The sequence below is a fragment of the Podarcis pityusensis genome (genome assembly GCF_964106645.2).
Source record: "Podarcis pityusensis genome assembly, chromosome: 16".
Taxonomy (NCBI): domain Eukaryota; kingdom Metazoa; phylum Chordata; class Lepidosauria; order Squamata; family Lacertidae; genus Podarcis; species Podarcis pityusensis.
Window position 1 is genome coordinate 31,277,705 of NC_138041.1, and position 17,971 is coordinate 31,295,675.

Genomic DNA, 17,971 nt, shown 5'->3' on the forward strand with positions numbered 1-17,971 from the left:
CTACTCCTGGTGTATAGGACAACACTCTTTGTTTCCTTTGCATGAGAGGGGAGTGGAGACTTCTGGCTCCTATTCTATTTGCTTTTGGAGTCTCAGTACGTAAGCGGAGACAAAACAGCTTGCACTTCTGCAAGACCCCCAGGGAGTTACTTGTCCACCCCTCCCTCAAAGATGCACTCCAATTCCAGCTAGGAAAGTGCAACTCCCTTTCTCTGGACCGAACTAGATGTTATGTGGGAGTTGAATGAGTCAAACTCTCCGTTTCTTCTTCCCTCTTGCTAAAGCAGCTACGGAGGTGGGATTTGGACCAAGGCTCTGGTGCAAGGAAAGGGGAGGTTTGCTGTGAACAAGGGTTGCGTTCAAGGGCTGATGTAGCTGGGCGGAGGCAAGGGGCAGGTGACAAGAGCAGCCCCCCTGACTTGCCTCTCTTTTCTCCCATCACTTGCCCTCCTTTCTCTCTGCCCCAGACAATGGTGGTGGCCAGGAGGAGCAAAAGATGCCACTTTGGTCCTGGCTGTTGTCCGAAGCACGATGCCAGAGGCTCTGGTGTGCATGTAAGAAAGAAAGCTTTTTTTCAAGGCTTCCAATGATACAGGTTGTCAGAGTCGCTTCCAGATCCTAGCTCACAGAGGATCACGCTAGCCAGCGATCATTAAATAAAAGTCTTTATTGAGTTACAGTTTCCATTCTCAAGCTGCTGCGTGCAACCCTACGTCTAATGGTTAGATCGGCGAAGCTCCGTCTGAGTCTCCGCCCCTTGTACACCAACTTAATATCCTAGCCCTGCTCCACCTTTTCCGCCTGACTGTTCTTCTCTGGGTCCCTCTGCCCCCCGGGGTCTCTTCCTTCCGGGATTCTTCTGACGCCGACCCCCCGGACCCTCCTGTCTCCTTGCGCCGGGCTTTAGGACCTGGCTCCCTTTCCGGGCTGCCTACTGCGCCACCTTCCTGTGCATTTGAACTTGGCGTGCGCGCCAAACCTTCCACCTTCCGTCTGACCGTTTCTTCGCTCCCCGATGGAGGTGTGGCCACTCCTGACTCGTGCCCTCCCCCCTGTTGTGAGCTGCCAGCGCTTGATCCCTGGCGCCCTTCCTCTTCCCTGCTCTCTGGCGGTGACGCTGGTCCCGATTTCCAACTGCTCCCCTCTGAGTCCCCTCTGGCTCTATCTTCCTGGGGTGTCCCCCTAGGCTCCCCCCTTGCCCTGGCCACTGGTGCTCCTTTCTGTGAATCTTCTGATTCACTGGAAAGACTCGGAGATCTCGGGTCGTCGTCATCACTCATCTTTTCTTCTGCCTCCTCCCCCTCGCTCTCTGTTTCCTCCCTTGCCCTTGCCTCTGCTCCTGAACCCCTGACATCCATCCCCCCCTCGAAGCCCCCTCTTCCCCCCTCCCCTCCTTCCGGTGCGGGAGCTGGGTGCTGCCGTGTCCGGGGGACGAATGTCGGATACAGTTCGCTCCCCGTGGCGGGCCTCCATCTGAAGTCTTCCGGTTCTTCCTCCCTGCTCTCGTCGACGACGGTCACCTCCGCTTCCATCTCTGTGCCGCCGTGCTCGAAACCCGGGTCGTCCCCGAAAACGTCCATGTCCGTCTCTCCCTCGCTTCCTTCTGGAGACGTTGCTCGTCCTGGACCCTCCAGCCACTTTCTGCGGAACTGCTCCTCTGGTCGATCATCCCGCCAATACGAGGGTTCTGAAGCAGATCCCGAGTGTGACCCCTCCGGGGAACGGGCGTCTCGTGTCGGTTCCTCGTCCGAGTCGAACCCCCGGAACGTGCTGGCTGAAAGCGTGGGCGTGAAAAGCCAGTCGTCGAAAAAGTCTGCTGGCATGGGCCTATGTGGGAAGAGGGCATGAAACTCTTCTTTGAGCAGAGGTTCGTCTAAAGCGTAGCCCGGCACCCAGCTGTTGGCACTGGCCGGGGTGCCCTCCTTGGCGAGAAAGTATTCTACCCCCTCTTCCCCCCATCTGGAGTCCAAAATTTCCGTGACTTCGTTGATGCGCTCCTCCTGTGCCACTCCCCCTTGCCCGGTTCTCTCTCGGAGCGGACTCGGTGCCGTTCCTGGTTCCTGAAACCTGTGAGGTGCCTTGTAGGGAGTGAGCACCGATCTGTGGAACACCGGATGCATCCTGGAACCCTCCGGAAGCGCCAGCCTGAAAGCCACCGTGTTGACCTGCTCTTCGACTTGGTAGGGCCCCAGTTGTTTATGCCCTAGTTTCTTCTTCGCCAACGACCTGGCCGGCACTGCGTGGGCTGCTAACCAGACCCAGTCTCCCACATGGATCTCTTCGCCAACCCTTCTGTGTTTGTCCGCTTGTACCTTGTATGCGTGTTTAGCCAGCTCCAGGTGCCGCCGCAGCTGATCGTGGACCTCCTGCAACTCCGACGCGAACGCATCTGCTGTCTGCGGCTCCCCCTCCCCCATTCTTTCCAGTCCCGGGAAGGTTCTGGGGTGCCTCCCGTTGTTGGCGAAGAACGGCGTGACCCCCGTGGACACGTGCTTCGTGTTGTTGTAGGCGAACTCGGCGAGAGGCAGGTAATCCACCCACGTCGCAGGCTGTTGATTCGCATAACATCTCAGGTACTGCTGCATGATGGCATTGACTCGCTCCGCTTGCCCGTTGGTCTGCGGGTGTCTAGCCGACGCCAGGTTGATCTTGACGTTCAGGAAGCCCATCAGCTTCTGCCAGAAGTTCGAGATGAACTGTCGCCCTCGGTCGGACAGAATAGACCGCGGCAGACCGTGAACCTTGAACACGTGGTCTATGAACAGTTTGGCGATTTGTTCCGCCGTGGCCACCTTCGCACACGGAATGAAATGTGCCATCTTGGAGAACAAGTCCACCACCACCAACACAGCCGTCTTGCCCCTCGAGCTGGGCAGATCCGTGACAAAGTCCAGGGCCACTCTCTCCCATGGTTCGAACGGAGTTTGCAGCGGTTCCAGCAGTCCGGCCGGCGGTCTGTGCACTGGTTTGGCCCTCTGGCAGGTGTCACACCTCGCCACGTAGTCCGCGACTTCCCCTCTCATTCCGGGCCACCAGAAGTCTCTGGCGACTAATTCCACCGTCTTCTCCTTGCCAAAGTGCCCGGCAGTGGGCGCGTCGTGCAGCTGCTGCAGTACCTTGGCGCGAAGTTCGTCTCCCGGCACGTAGATGGCCCCTTTACGGATGAGCAATCCATCTCGCAGCTGGAACTCGTTGGTCGCTGCCGTGCCCCTGTGCACCTCTGCCATCTTTGCTTGCGCGAAGGAGTCATCCTGCAACGCTCGTCGCACCGCCTCCAGGTCAACTGTTGCCGCAGCGCACGCCCACACTGTCGGTGCGAAGATGTGCATGGCGGCCGCTGGCGTTGCCTCCTCCAGATACTGTGGCTTACGGGAGAGAGCATCCGCCATGATGTTGGTGTCCCCCGGGACATACTCTATTCGGAAGTCGAAGTTCGCAAAGAACTCAGCCCAACGTATCTGCCTCTGGTTCAGGAACTGTGCCGTGCGCCAGTGCTCCAGATTCTTGTGGTCCGTGCAGACCTGCACCGTGTGCTTGGCGCCGATCAGGAAGTGCCTCCACGCTTTGAATGCTGCATGAATGGCCAGCAACTCCCTGTCCCAGATGGTGTAGTTCCGTTCAGACTTGCTGAGCTTCCTGGAGTAAAACGCTCCCGGCCTCCAAGCCCCCTGCGGGTCTTTCTGCAGCAGGACTGCTCCCACGGCTCTGTCCGAAGCGTCTGTCTCCACCCTCATCGGCCTGCTGGGGTTGACATGAAGCAGCTGCTCTTCCGACGCGAAGAGACGCTTGAGTGCCTGAAAGGACTGCTCCGCCTGCTCTGTCCAGATGAACTTCTTCTTCTTGGAGCTGAGCGTGTCCGTGATGGCCGCTGTCTGCATGGCAAAGCCTTTGATAAACTTGCGATAGAAGTTCGCGAAGCCGACAAACCGTTGGACCTCCTTCCGGTTGCGTGGGCTTTTCCAATCCAACACTGCTCGAACCTTGGCGCTGTCCATGGCGAGCCCCTTGTCAGACCACTTGTAGCCCAGGAAATCCACCTCCGTCACGTCGAATTGGCACTTCTCCAGCTTGGCGTAAAGCCTATGCTGCTGTAGCCTGCTCAGCACTTCCTTGACGTGCCTGTCATGCTCCTGCTGCGATTCCGAAAAGATCAGGATGTCATCCAAGAAACATACGCACGTCTTGTAGAGGAGCCCCGCCAACACGTGATGCATGAAAGCTTGAAAAACGTGGGAGCCATTTTGCAATCCAAACGGCATAACTCTATATTCGTAGGTGCCCAGGGGCGTGAACATGGCTGTCTTCCACTCATCTCCTTCCCGCATGCGAATGAGGTTGTACGCCCCTCGCAGGTCCAACTTGGTGAACACGCTGCCCTTGCGTACCTTTGCGAGGAGGTCGTCGATTCGGGGCATGGGGAAGTCCGATGGCTTGGTCACACTGTTCAAGGTGCGATAGTCCACTACAAGTCTTTTTTGGGGCGTGTCCCGCTTCTTAACAAAGAATACAGGACTGCCCCCCGCTGCCTTGGACTCCCGGATGAAACCGCGCTCCAAATTATGATCTATGAACTCTTTGAGTTCCTGCCGTTCGTCCTCAGACATGGAATACAGCTTCCCTTTGGGCAGCGCCGCCCCCGGCAGCAGGTCAATTTTGCAGTCATATGGTCTGTGGGGGGGTAGCCTGTCTGCCTCCTTCTCGCAGAAAACCTCCAAAAATTCTGCGTACTTGTGGGGGACCGCTTGCAGCGTGCCTAGCTGCAGCTGTGACTCCTCTTCCTCTCCTTCCTGCCGGGGCACGATGCAGTGTTCAGCGCAAAAGGAAGAGCCGAAGGTCAGCTGCCTCTGGTACCAAGCCAGCGTCGGGCTGTGCTTGTCCAGCCAACTCATGCCCAATACAATGGGCGTGTCCGATAGTTGAGTGACGTTGAAGCTGATGATTTCCCTGTGATTCCCAAGTCGCATCACCATTGGTGGCGTCTGCTTCACCACTTGCCCCCCTAGCAGCTCCCTGCTGCTATCCACCGTGACAACCTGCAGGGGCAGCGTGGCAGGCAGCAACTGCATAGCGTGCCGGTCGACAAAGTCCTGCCCTATAAAGTCCGCATTGCTTCCTGAGTCAATGGTGATTGGCACGTCCATGGTGATTCCATTGGGCAGCTGGAGAGATGCGGTGAGCCTTACTACTGGTTTGGGCGGGAGGGGGTCCATGGGCTGTAAAATCTCTGGGGACTGCTTCACTGAGACGTCTGGCTGGCCCCCAGTGCCTCTTCCTCCAGCCAGACTCCGTCGTTTCCCTGCTGTGGTTCTCCTTGCTGCGTTGCTGTAGTTACCATTGCTGAGGCTGCAGTGTGCTTGTGGAGCCTCCGGGGACACTCTTTCGCCATATGCTGTGGATCATCGCAGATGTAACATTTCCTGTTCCCTCTAGGAGGCTTCGCTTTCACTGTTGCCGGTGCTAGGGCTCTGGCTGCTGACTGAGCCCTTGCACCTCCAACCTCCATAGGTTCCGCCCCTCCTCCTGGCGGAGGCGTGGATTGCGCACGCGCTGCTTCTCTGGGAAGGAAGGAGGAGCCCCTGGCTGGTTTGCGCCCTCCGCGCCCTTCGTCCCTGCTCCACGGACGTTCTTCCAGCCTCACCCCCACCGCCAACGCCCTCTGAACGATCTCCTGCGTGGTCCGGGGTCTCTCCCCCCTCGCAATTTCATCTTTAACCGAGCCGTGCAATCCCTCCCAAAATAGGTCTCTTACAGGAGCCGAATCTCTGTCCCATTCCAGGGCACTGACCAAAGCGAAAAAGCGGGCATGGTACTGCCTTACGCTGGCCCTCCCTTGCTTCAGTCCATGTATCTGCTGCCGAGCAAGATCCACGTCAATGCTTGATAAAAAGCACCCATCCATCGCTTTAATAAAGGCATCCGCATTTTGGAGCGCCGGATCCTTATCTCTCCACAAATTGCGCAGCCATGCTTTAGCATCTCCATGCAAATGGGACATGATGAATCCCACCTTCTCTTGCTCATCTCTAAAGTCATTGTTCAGCAGTTGCAGTGCACACATTACATCTGCTCTAAAGTTGGGGTACTGTTGCAAATTCCCATCGAAGTGAGAGACCAGACCGCCTGTTCGTCTCCCCAACCCAATCCCCTCCAGTTTGGGTGTCAGTTGCCCATGCTTCGTAAGCACTTCCAACCTGACCTGGAGATCCCTGTAGGCGGCAGCTGCGTCCTCCTCTCTCTTCCTGGATGCAAGAGCCTCGGCATTCAGTCGTGACACTGCTTCTCTGAGTTCCGCTATCTGCTGTTCGGTCGTCATTTCGTCTGCCGTTCGTGAGCTCGCTAGTAGGCACCCGCTTTCTCTCCTCTCCGCGAGGCTGTAGATGCCCACAATTCTAGGGACGGAGCTTACTGTCAGAGTCGCTTCCAGATCCTAGCTCACAGAGGATCACGCTAGCCAGCGATCATTAAATAAAAGTCTTTATTGAGTTACAGTTTCCATTCTCAAGCTGCTGCGTGCAACCCTACGTCTAATGGTTAGATCGGCGAAGCTCCGTCTGAGTCTCCGCCCCTTGTACACCAACTTAATATCCTAGCCCTGCTCCACCTTTTCCGCCTGACTGTTCTTCTCTGGGTCCCTCTGCCCCCCGGGGTCTCTTCCTTCCGGGATTCTTCTGACGCCGACCCCCCGGACCCTCCTGTCTCCTTGCGCCAGGCTTTAGGACCTGGCTCCCTTTCCGGGCTGCCTACTGCGCCACCTTCCTGTGCATTTGAACTTGGCGCGCGCGCCAAACCTTCCACCTTCCGTCTGACCGTTTCTTCGCTCCCCGATGGAGGTGTGGCCACTCCTGACTCGTGCCCTCCCCCCTGTTGTGAGCTGCCAGCGCTTGATCCCTGGCGCCCTTCCTCTTCCCTGCTCTCTGGCGGTGACGCTGGTCCCGATTTCCAACTGCTCCCCTCTGAGTCCCCTCTGGCTCTATCTTCCTGGGGTGTCCCCCTAGGCTCCCCCCTTGCCCTGGCCACTGGTGCTCCTTTCTGTGAATCTTCTGATTCACTGGAAAGACTCGGAGATCTCGGGTCGTCGTCATCACTCATCTTTTCTTCTGCCTCCTCCCCCTCGCTCTCTGTTTCCTCCCTTGCCCTTGCCTCTGCTCCTGAACCCCTGACACAGGTGCAAATACCCAAAGGTGCCACTTAAAGAGTTCAAGAAAGAGTCCTCAACAAACCCACCTCTCCCCCCAGCTTTTGTTAGGTACTGAGTTGAATAGGATCCAAAATGCAGCAGTCTGATTGGTCCTAGAACAATAGGATTCAGAATGCAGCAATCTGATTGGTCCTAGAACAATGGGACCCAGAATACAGCAGTCTGATTGGTCCACAGGAGCCACCCAATCCAGCTCCAGGTGGAAGTGAATCCGCAACCTGATTGGCCTACAGGAGAATCCCGGAATTAGCCAGTCACGTGGGGCCCATTGTGTAAGTAATGTATATAAAGCAGACATTCTGGGGGAACTTCCATTCTTCCTCATCACTATGAGCTGAATAAAGAACATGAAATCCACTCTCGAGTATATTTCAGCTTTTAAAGATGAGACACGGCTTGCTCACAAGACTCTCTCTACAAGATTGGTTCGCTTGGAGTTGTGGGCTTCCCTGAAGAGTCTGTTCCCAATGGCAGTGGAGACCCCATTCACCTCGCAGAGCTACAATTCCCCGTGTTCTCTGCAAAGACGGAGGGATTGTTAAACTATTCTGAGAACGGTAGCTCCATGAGAGGGGATAGAGTCTTCCCACTCGCTCTCAGCACCCTTAGCAAAGTACAGTTCTGAGAATTAATTGGGGGTAAGTGATATCATAGCGCTTTAAATGAATGCTGTGGACATGTAAGAATTCTGCAGTTAGGTCTCCCATTGTTGTCTTCTCTTCCTAAAAGTAGTGCCACAGACCCCTGTTTTAGACCTGGTAGCATAGCTGTCAAGCGTCCCTTATTTGGTGGGACAGTCCCTTATCCCAGCGCCATGTCCCGCTGCTGTCCCTTATTGATGATGTCCCTTAAATTTCCCGGGTTTCAAAGGAAGCAGCTCCTCTCCCTCCCTCCTTGCCGGCCAGGGAGGAGGGAGGCTCCAACTGTGTTGCTTGGCTGCGTTGCTCACCCAATAAGAAGTCTAAGAACGACTGGGGGGTGGAGCTTGCATGCCTTGTGCTGATGAAATCGGCTGCGTTGCCTGGGGACTCGCCTTTGCTCAGCGCTTCCCAGCGGAGAGGTGACAGTGGTTTTCCTTGAGGCTTCGTTTACTGCTGGCTGGGCTTTCTGCCTTTGGCTCGGAGGGGCTCAGAAGTTGAACATACCTGTGCTTGGAAAATTCCTTATTTTTGCTGCTGATCCCTTATTTTCGAGGCTGCTGGTCCCTTATTTTAAAATCTGTAAGTTGACAGTTATGCCTGGTAGTTGGAGAGGGGTGTGTTTGTGGAGGGGTGTCCATCTAACCACATTAGATTACCCTGATTAAAATCACACATCCCTTAGGGCTGCTTTTAAGCAGGATGGGGGGAAACACATGTGTGCAATACGAGCTCCTGTATGTTTTTCCCTTCATGGTGAATAGGTAGCCGTAAGTGGGTGGGAGATTTGCATCCTGTGGCACTACCTTTAGCAAAAGAAATCGTGGCTAATGATCTAATCTCGGCTTTCCCACGTAAAAGCTAGCGTTCCCACTCCCTTACCCCAAGATTCTCTGTTCAATCTGCTATTTCTGCTGCTACACATATGTTGACTCACGCCATGCAGAGCTTTTGGATATCTCATTCTGGCAGGTGAATTACCCATTCAGGAAACACCCACATCTGTTGAAGTCACATTGTTAACATTGTTTTGTCAAATCCCTGACTCCAATCAAGTAATGATTTAGGCAAAAATCATAGTGGTGTCCATTGACAGTAATCAGGCCACCAGATTCATAACATTACAAAATAACATTTGCCAGTGTTATTTTTCAAGAAAAAGAGGTGCAGGAACTCCCCTTGAACGCCTCCCTTGTTCTCTTATAATGGCAATGGCGAGTTCTAGCTGAAAAAAAGCCCTGATCTTTACTGAAAGCTCAAGTTTTCAAACTTTTTGAGAACACTCTTCTTTCTATACTTAAATATGCGAAGTGTTTCTGTGGAAATGGTGCTGAAGCATCTGCCATGGATTTGGCCAATCTAGAATTTTCTAGATCTAGAATTTTCATGAAAATTCTGCCTGCAGAGGGAAGCTGTTGGCCTAAGAATGTTGGTGGCATTCCAACTATGCAAGTTAAAGTGAAAGGTCACTTTGTGCTTGTGTGGAAAAACCTTCATCCAGGCTGTAGAGCTGTGAGGACAAGGCTGAGGACAGACAAACTTGGGCTTTTTCGGGAGAAAGGGGAGGAAATATGGAGGTTAGAGACAGGTGACAGGAGGAAGGACCCCACCCTTCCTGACAAACCTCTCCCACCACACCTTTCCTGGGCTCCTACTCAAAGCTTCTCCTGCCCGCTTCATCTCAGTGATCTATAAGCCGCAATAGCTTAAAGGCAGAATAAACCTGGAAATCAGGTGTTGGGAACAAACAACTAAGGAACACCATATGCCCTTGCATCCTGTTCATAAGAATACAAGTTTCAAATGAGAGTATATAATGTTTATAAGCACAGATGAACCAATGGCTTGATTCAATATAAAGTAGCTCCATATATTCACAACCTCTCATGGCAGTCTTATGAAACCTGCAACCTCCCCTTTTTGCTAATCTTACCAATCCCACATTTAGCCTCCATTCTTAGGTCAGTGAACACACCTCTTAAACAAATAAATAAATCAAAAGATGCAGAAGGAAACAGCGGCTGAATGCTTCTTCAGATGAGAGCTGACAAGTTGGAAAATACACTGTCAGAATACATAGTGTCAAAACCATCGCATGAGTGCTGTGGAATTGGTCGTCTTATAAGGCAGCGGTTTCCCCATTCTGGTGCCTTCCCGATGTTTTAGACTGCAACTCCCATCATCCTTGACCATTGGCCATGCTTCCTGGGGCTGATGGGAGCTGGAGTCCCAACAACAACATCTGGAAGGTGCTGAGTTTATGAAGGAACAGCTGTGCATTAAAACCTTTTACAGATTCATTTTGCATGTCCCATAAAAGAGGAGATAATAGGTACAGGTATATTTTGCTGGAACAATTCCTTCTCTCGGTGTTCATTCAGAAAAAAATGTATTCAGAGCATTAAGAAATAACCTCTTATTTTAAAGCATAGCTCCAGCTGGTTGGCAAGCTACGGCTCTTACTGGATGGACTAAGACAACTTGACTGCAGTTACTTTTGCACTGCTAACCTCCCATATAGATAACTGCAGTGTGTTCCATGTGGGGCTTCCCTTGAAGGCTGTCTAGATGCTGCAGCTAGTGCAGAATGCCACTTCGTAGTCTGCTATCTAGGATGGCGGGGGTCATATGACACTGATCCTCCAATCTCTGCACTAGCTGCCTGAGAACCTCCAGGTCTGGTTCAAAGTATTAATATTAGTACACAAAGCCCTGAACAACCTGGGACACAAGGACCCAAAGGAGCACCATCTCCAGTATTGCAGCAGCCAGTCATTAAGATCAGCCAGGCAGTGACACCTGACAAGGGATTTTCCATAGTGAACCCTAGATTATGTGACTCCCTACTGATTTCTGTTCATAGCTATCAACTTGCAGATTTGAAAATAAGGGACCAGCAGCCTTGAAAATAAGGGATCAGCAGCCAAAATAAGGGATTTTGCTATTGTAAAGAGTTACATACATTGATAGGATTAACAGATGCTGTCCATCTGGCATGAGGTGGTTGTGGCGCCGCAGTGACCGCTGAAGTGCCGCCCTTCTGCATGCCTCCCCATCCCCTCCTCTTCCTCCTCCCTCAGGCTGCCTCCTCAGCTGCCACCACCACTCCGGGCTCGTGGGCGGCGTGGGTGAGAGTCTCTCTCCCTCCCCCCTCTCTCTTGGGCGGGGAAAGGTCGCTGGAACTCCTCACGCCAGGACGACGGTGCCAGCGTGCGCACTCTCTCGCGGCGGAAGACCCTGAGCCACTGCTTCCCTCCCGAGCCGGGCGAGAAGAAGAAGAAGAAGAGTTTGGATTTGATATCCCGCCTTTCACTCCCTTTAAGGAGTCTCAAAGCGGCTAACATTCTCCTTTCCCTCCCCCCCCACAACAAACACTCTGTGAGGTGAGTGAGGCTGAGAGACTTCAAAGAAGTGTGACTGGCCCAAGGTTACCCAGCAGCTGCATGTGGAGCAGCGGAGACGCGAACCCGGTTCCCCAGATTACGAGTCCACCGCTCTTAACCACTACACCACACTGGCTCTCGGGCGAGCATGAAACCCAGGAAATTTAAGGGACATCATCAGTAAGGGACAGCAGCGGACACGGCACTGGGATAAGGGAGTTTCCCGCCAAATAAGGGACAGTTGACAGCTATGTTTCTGTTTAGTTGTCCTCTGCTCTGTCTACTTTAAGGTGACCTGTGAAAACTTTTTTTTATACCACCAGGAGTTGTGGGGTTCAATGATTCTTCTGCTGAACTTACTGCTGCTTTATTTTATTTTATTTTATTAGGGAGTTTTCAAAATGAGTTGATGGGTATTTTAAGTGTGTTGTTGTTACTTTATTATACATTTGCAGTCTGCCCTGGCCTCCCTTTTGGAAAAAGGATGGGTATACATTTATGGAAACAACTAAGAAACTAATTATTGCCTGCATTGATAGAGCATTTAGCAAAGTTGCCTCCATGCAGATGTTCTTGATATACTCAGTAATATGCGACATGTATGCTGGGAGTTTTGTATTTTTAGGCATTTTGTCTTCTGGCTCGTGTTTATTTATTGTATGATATTATTATTGTATAATTATTCTGCTTTTTCCAACTAAATGGTAATCTCAAACCAGCACCGATTTTGCTATTGCTGTTATTAATTCTGTTTTCGGGTGGATTTGTTGATCCTCTGGGTTTTTCCCCAAGTAGAGGAGTCCTATGGTCATGACACTGGTTTGTTTGTTAATCTTGGGTTGATTTTTCCAGACCATCAGTTTTGCCCAGTGAGCATGGGTGAAACTGTAAGCATGGACGACTGTCTGGACTATTTTTTAAAGATAAAGATTCTGATTATGGATTTCCAGAGAACCTACAAAGACAAGTGCTTTAAACAGATAAGCAAAAAGCCAGAGATCAAAGCTGGTTTGCACTCAGCTACAGTAGAAAAAATGGATTAGGGTCTAATTAGAGGTCTAATTAGAGTCAATGACAGCTCAAAGCTCAGCTTTAAAATACTTTGAAGTTTGCTTGGAGTGTCCATTGAAGAGGAGAAAAGGCTATGTGGACAAGACCTTTAAAAAGAAGTCATTGCTATGGACTTGGGCTGTGATGTTTACCTGAAGAATCAATTAAAACATAGGAAGATGCCTTGCTTTCACATATTCACTTAATATGTGTTCTACTTAATAGTGTTAATAAGGCACATTATTAGTCCTAAAATAGCAATTCACAGAGCAATATACATATTGTTGCTTTAGAATTGCTACCAAATGAAAACTTGTGATTTTACACTTAGTCAAAAAGCTGAGAAGCTATTGAAAACCAATGATTAAAAAAAGACTGAGGTTGCACAACCTTAATGGGGATTTCTGCATTCTGGTCCCCAGCATACTTCCATTCTGGAAGACGTCTAGAGAGCTATAGAAGCAGATTAGAAAATGAACAGGCTGTCCCTGCTCCACAGAGAGCTCCCTCACTATAAGCATAGCAATAGAAAGGTGAGGCATGCAGTTGGCCAGAACTATCTTTCTTGAAAAAGGCTCTTTGCAGCACTCATAGAGCTAGCTTCTGCAACAACACACAGACAGTATTGGGCGGTGAATTTCACTCAAGTACCCAGATTCTTTGAGGCCACCTTTGTGACCCCAAACACATGCACAAAATTCTTTGGAGTGGGAATTTCCTAATATTACAGAGTGTAATATTGAGAAAACACAATACAATCAAACAATCAATAAACAATAAAGCAGTAAAACCAGGTGAGAGCATATGCACTGTTAAATAGCTATCAGATGCAATAACACAAATTCAAACCCAAAACCTGGGCAAATAAGTAGGTCTTTAGCTGGTACTCAGAAAGAACTGTTGCTCCATCCATATCTGAGGAGGGTGGGAGAGGGTTCCACAGTTGGGATGCCTGTGGAATGCCTGTCTCTCATGTTGCTGCACATTGAGTCTCTAACAAGTGTGGCACCATTAAAAGAACACCCCCAGGCAGGTGCATAAGGGAGAAGGCCCTGCATTAGGTATGGATTTACTTCCAAAGTCTTGGGATTTTAATCACAGACGTAACCATAGATGGCTTAAGGCCCAAACTGTGTCATCTTGGAAGTGTTTGTGAATCATGCCGCCTGACTCCCTCATGCCCCATAATAGGATGATATGGAAGAGCCTAAGGTCAGTGCCAAATAAGGTGGAAAACATGCCCAGCAGACATAGAAATCTCACTGGAATTATCCTACGCATATGATCACTGTCCAAGTACACCGGGAGTTACATTCTGAAAAACCCATGTCGGGGTTCATTCAATCTTCCTCTCTGACGTTTAATATATTTATTTTGCATTGATGCTTTCAAAGCCGTTCGGTCTTTCTAGGCATTTAATGACTCAGAGGTCCAGCGTTTTCTAAAGAACGCTGCCTAACCAACCAATGGAAGACGGATTGCCTTAGGAGTAGATGGTTTATAGCAAAATTACTCACAACGCTCTCGAGAGATGCTATGGCAGTGGGAAATTAAAATGGCAGTTCTCAGCTGCCCAGTGCTAATGTAGAGTGTTGCTTCAGTTGTCTGTGGTTTCATTTTTATTTTCTATTTTGTTTACCTTTGTTTCTATTTTCTCTTTTGTTTACTTTTAAATGCATTTGCTGCTTTTAACTGCTTTTAATTATCTTTAGTATACATCGCCCTGAGACTATTGCTTAGAAGGCAGTTAATAAATTGATGATGATGATGATGCCAGAGTTCAACAAGAAGTGTCTCACCTGATGACATTTTCATTCCCCTCTACAATTCCCAGAGTGGTTTAACAATCAGTGCCTTTTCCCAGGGAACTCTGGGAAGTGTAGTTCCGTGAGGGGATTAGTAGTCGCCTAACAACTCTCAGCACCCTTTCCAACTACACTTCCCAGGGTTCCTTGGGGGAAGGCATGACTGTTGCAGTATGAAACTTATTTAAATAGACAGTGACTTGGTCTTTTGCCCTCAGGTGTGGTGGACGATACCATCCCAACTTCAGTGTTGATGCAAAACTCAGTTGCTGATGCGTAGAATGGTGAAGTGAAGGCACCATCTTGTTTTTTTTTTACCTCAGGCAGCAAAATGTCTCGGGCTGACCCTGTTTCAGTTATTTTACCAGGGATTATATAACCATCCTTTAGCAGTAGCGGTCGTTGGAATATGCAATTTAGTGGCGATTACATTGTTTTGCTACAGTTAAGCGATTCCTTTTAGTGTTCCCTTTCTTACAAAACTGTCTTGACAGCCTAAAAGTATACTTAGCGGGTTAAAGGAGATGATGTAACTTGCCATTAGCTTAATTGCATAGGCATTTTTCTTCAGAAATGTTTGTATTTTGAGGCAGGCCCACCAAGTATTTATAACATCAGCTGCTTCTTTACCGCAACATTAGGGCTGTTCTTGGTTGTTTTTTAAAAATGTGTTTGGCTTAGTCTGGGTGCAGCAAATGTTGCCAGTGGAAACTTGCATTGAAAATGGAAATTGATTGGAACGGAGGGGTGAGCACCGCATCTCAAAATGGATGGCCCCAGTTGCAGGACACTTAACTATTGGCTTCGCCTAAACTCAAATCCCCCCGGTCTAATGTCCCTAGTGCTGCAAGATTGTCACAAGAGCGCCTGGACTAAAATTGTCTATCAAAAACTTCACTCTTGTGGTTTATCACCACAACAGCTACTCACTTTGGGTTTTAGTACAGCAAATAGTCTAATTTGTCAGTGCCTAAATGATATCGAGCGTCAGAACAACTTGGTCACAATTAGGAAATTTTGCCCATGGTATTTTCCATCTTCCCATTTCAACTCTCTGGCACCCTCTCTGCATCACCTAGCAATTCTAAAATATAGACGTGCTTTTACTCTCTCAAGATTGAATGTATTGCCCACGGCTGTACTTGAGGGACGATTCCACACAAAAAGCACTTGTCCCTGTGGAGATGGCAGTACCAAATCGGTGGCGCATGCCCTGCTGGCTTGCGCTCTTTATAAAGATTTGAGGAATGAGGTTATCACCCCTCTTTTATTGTCCATTCCAGGTCGCCCAGCCACTGCCACAGTGTCCTTTCTCTTGGCAGATCAAGATGAGCAGGTGACGGCAACGGTTGCAAGGTTTTTAGCAGGAGCAATCAGAATAAGGTCCACTATTTGACTGCTGATTCAGGACCCTAAACTGTGTTTTATATAATCGACTTTTTATTTCTATTATTTGTATATCGTATTGTTTTATTGCTGTGGCCGATGGCTGACGCAAATAAAGATTCATTCATTCATAAATGGCCAGCTTTTAGTAACTTTGAATGCGATTCCCTTTTTTACAGATGAGAAAGGTGAGGGGTGGTATCATGACACATCCAAGAAATGGCTCTTATTACAAACTTTAAACCGTTAGGAAAAGGAAACAACCAGACAGTTCTAAAATTGTTTGGATGCTTCAGAATGATGCTAGATCTACAGAGAGTGACAAAAAGCACCCAGACAGTGGATTCAGCATTTGAAATGAACAGGCTCTGCAGCTCAAATAATTTGAACTGGAGCTAATGGAAAGTTGGACAGAGTTTTTGGAAAGTAAGCTTTGTGATTTGGAGATTTATAATGATAGTGTTTGAGCAACTGCCTCTTTGGTTTTAGCCCAGAATTACTCAGTAAAAAAAGTGAAATGGTAACTTTTAGAAATGCAGGAGGAGGGCAGGGATTTTTTTCACCCAGAACTTGCTGGAACTCAGTTCCGGCACCTCTCAGGTTGGCGCCATTGCCATTATAAAAGAAAACAAGGGAGACGTTCATGGTGACTTCTAGCACTTCTTCTTCTAGAAAAATAGCACTGAAGGAGGATGTCAGGTGCTGATGTGGTTGCTCGAGAGCAAACAGGCAAGACTCCGACGTGTCTTTTCCAGGCTTTATTCTTAGTGCAAACTATTTACAGTGAAGAGCGTTGCAAGTTCATGTCTGGCCCAGTTGCTAGCGGAATCTGGGAGTGGTTGGTCCTTGTACCTCCCGCAGCATAACAGTCGCGTGACCCCCAACCTTCTCCTCCCCTCCCTGTGCCGAAACCTACTGCGCAGAGTGGGCGCTGGCAAAGGGGTACTTCCCTCCTCTCCGGTTTGCTCAGTCTCGGTGTTGAGACTCTCCCTAGCACCCCCTGGTCCCACCACCTCCTCTCCACTGGAGGTGGGGCTTTCCTCCTCGCCAGAGGAGGAACTGCTTCGCAAGATTTTCGGAGGTTCCCTATAACACAACTGCCCTTCCACCTCTCGCCTCTGAGCTGATGGCAGTTCGCTGACAGAGGAGATTGAAAATTTTAATGTGGGGGACCAACCTGCTTTTGTATGGGATTCAAGAGGAGGTGAGTGAGGGAGACATGAAGGGATTTATCTCGAAATGGCTGTCCTCCCTTTTCCCGGGCATAATCAACACCTGCTTTTCCCGCCATCCAAAAACAGGAACTGTTAAGAAAGCTGTCAAAGACTTCCAAGTCCAATGACACTCCTGTTAAGATCATACAAAATTTGGCACAAGTGATGTACCCCTCTCCTTTAAAGATACGGGAAGCAGGGTGGGCATTCCTTTTTTCATGTAATAGTTCTACCTGGAAGCAAAACCCTCATGATTGCTAATGTCAACAAGGCTCCTGCTGTACTGTCAGCGTTACAGTCAGATCTGCTCGCAGAGCTGGAAAAATAAAAGAGGGAGGGCACTTAAGATGATGGGGAGATTGTACTGTGGTACTTTGGTCTTAGAACAGCTTAGTTTATGAACAACTTGGAAACAGAACGCTGCAAACCCGGAAGTAGGTGTTCCGGTTTGTGAGCTTTGCTTTGGAAGCTGAACATGTTCCACTTCCTGTTGAGTGTGTTCCGTTTGTAAATTGAGTCCCCCGCTGCTAATCAGAGGCTTCCTGTTGAGTCTGTCGGCTGTTGAGTCCCAAGCACCCACACAACACAGATGTGATACTTGGAGCTTTTGTTTTTGCTAAAAAAAAAAGATTGCATTTTTATTTGTGTGGCTTTTTCGTTTTTTTCCACTGTGACTTTTATGGGACTGATTGTGACTGTGGCTTGTGACTTCGTTTTTGTGACTGTGGCTTGTGACTTCATTTCTGTGCCTTCGTTTTTGTGACTGTGTGGAACCCAGTTCAGCTACTGATTGATTGACTGTGTGACTGCAGAAATGGATAAAAGTCCCCCTTCCAAACAATGACTATCATCAATGCACGTAAGGGAAAAAAAGTAATTTTAATTTTTATCATCTACACTACCGTCTTTTTTATTTTATAGTACAGTACATTGATTATTGCTTTCATTTAATGGATCAGTGGTTTCGTTAGATAGTAAAATTCATGTTAAATTGCTGTTTTAGGGGTTGTTTTTAAAAGTATGGAACTGATTAATCCATTTTGCATTACTTTCTATGGGAAAGCCCATCTTGGTTTTAGAACACTTTGGTTTTGGAACAGACTTCCAGAATGGATTAAGTTTGGGAACCAAGGTACCACTGTAAAAGGAAAACATCTCCCCAGAAGATGTCTTCCACACTTGCAGTGGGATGGAAGCAGATTACCCATTTTTTCCTTTCATGTCACTGGAGTTAAAAAACACACAAAGCTGTGGGAAATGAGATAAGCAAATCATGTTTGATTAACAGATTGTTCAT

General features: G+C 49.2%; 1 protein-coding gene and 1 pseudogene across 7 annotated transcripts in view; both read left to right on the forward strand.

The window, feature by feature from the left end:
- The window catches only part of ZDHHC8 (zDHHC palmitoyltransferase 8), a 128,930-nt gene that overhangs the window by 31,820 nt on the left and 79,139 nt on the right, over positions 1-17,971 (forward strand). The window lies entirely within an intron of this gene.
- The window catches only part of LOC308465354 (serine/threonine-protein phosphatase 2A activator pseudogene), a 53,123-nt pseudogene that overhangs the window by 31,819 nt on the left and 3,333 nt on the right, over positions 1-17,971 (forward strand). The window contains exon 1 of one of the 5 annotated variants that reach the window (XR_013991552.1): positions 16,084-16,106. The exons of 3 other annotated variants lie outside the window; for them this stretch is intronic. The product of XR_013991552.1 is annotated as a serine/threonine-protein phosphatase 2A activator pseudogene (transcript). Of the gene's footprint in view, positions 1-16,083; positions 16,107-17,396; positions 17,534-17,971 lie in introns of those variants that run through there. One more of the 5 variants, XR_013991553.1, reaches the window with a different exon arrangement.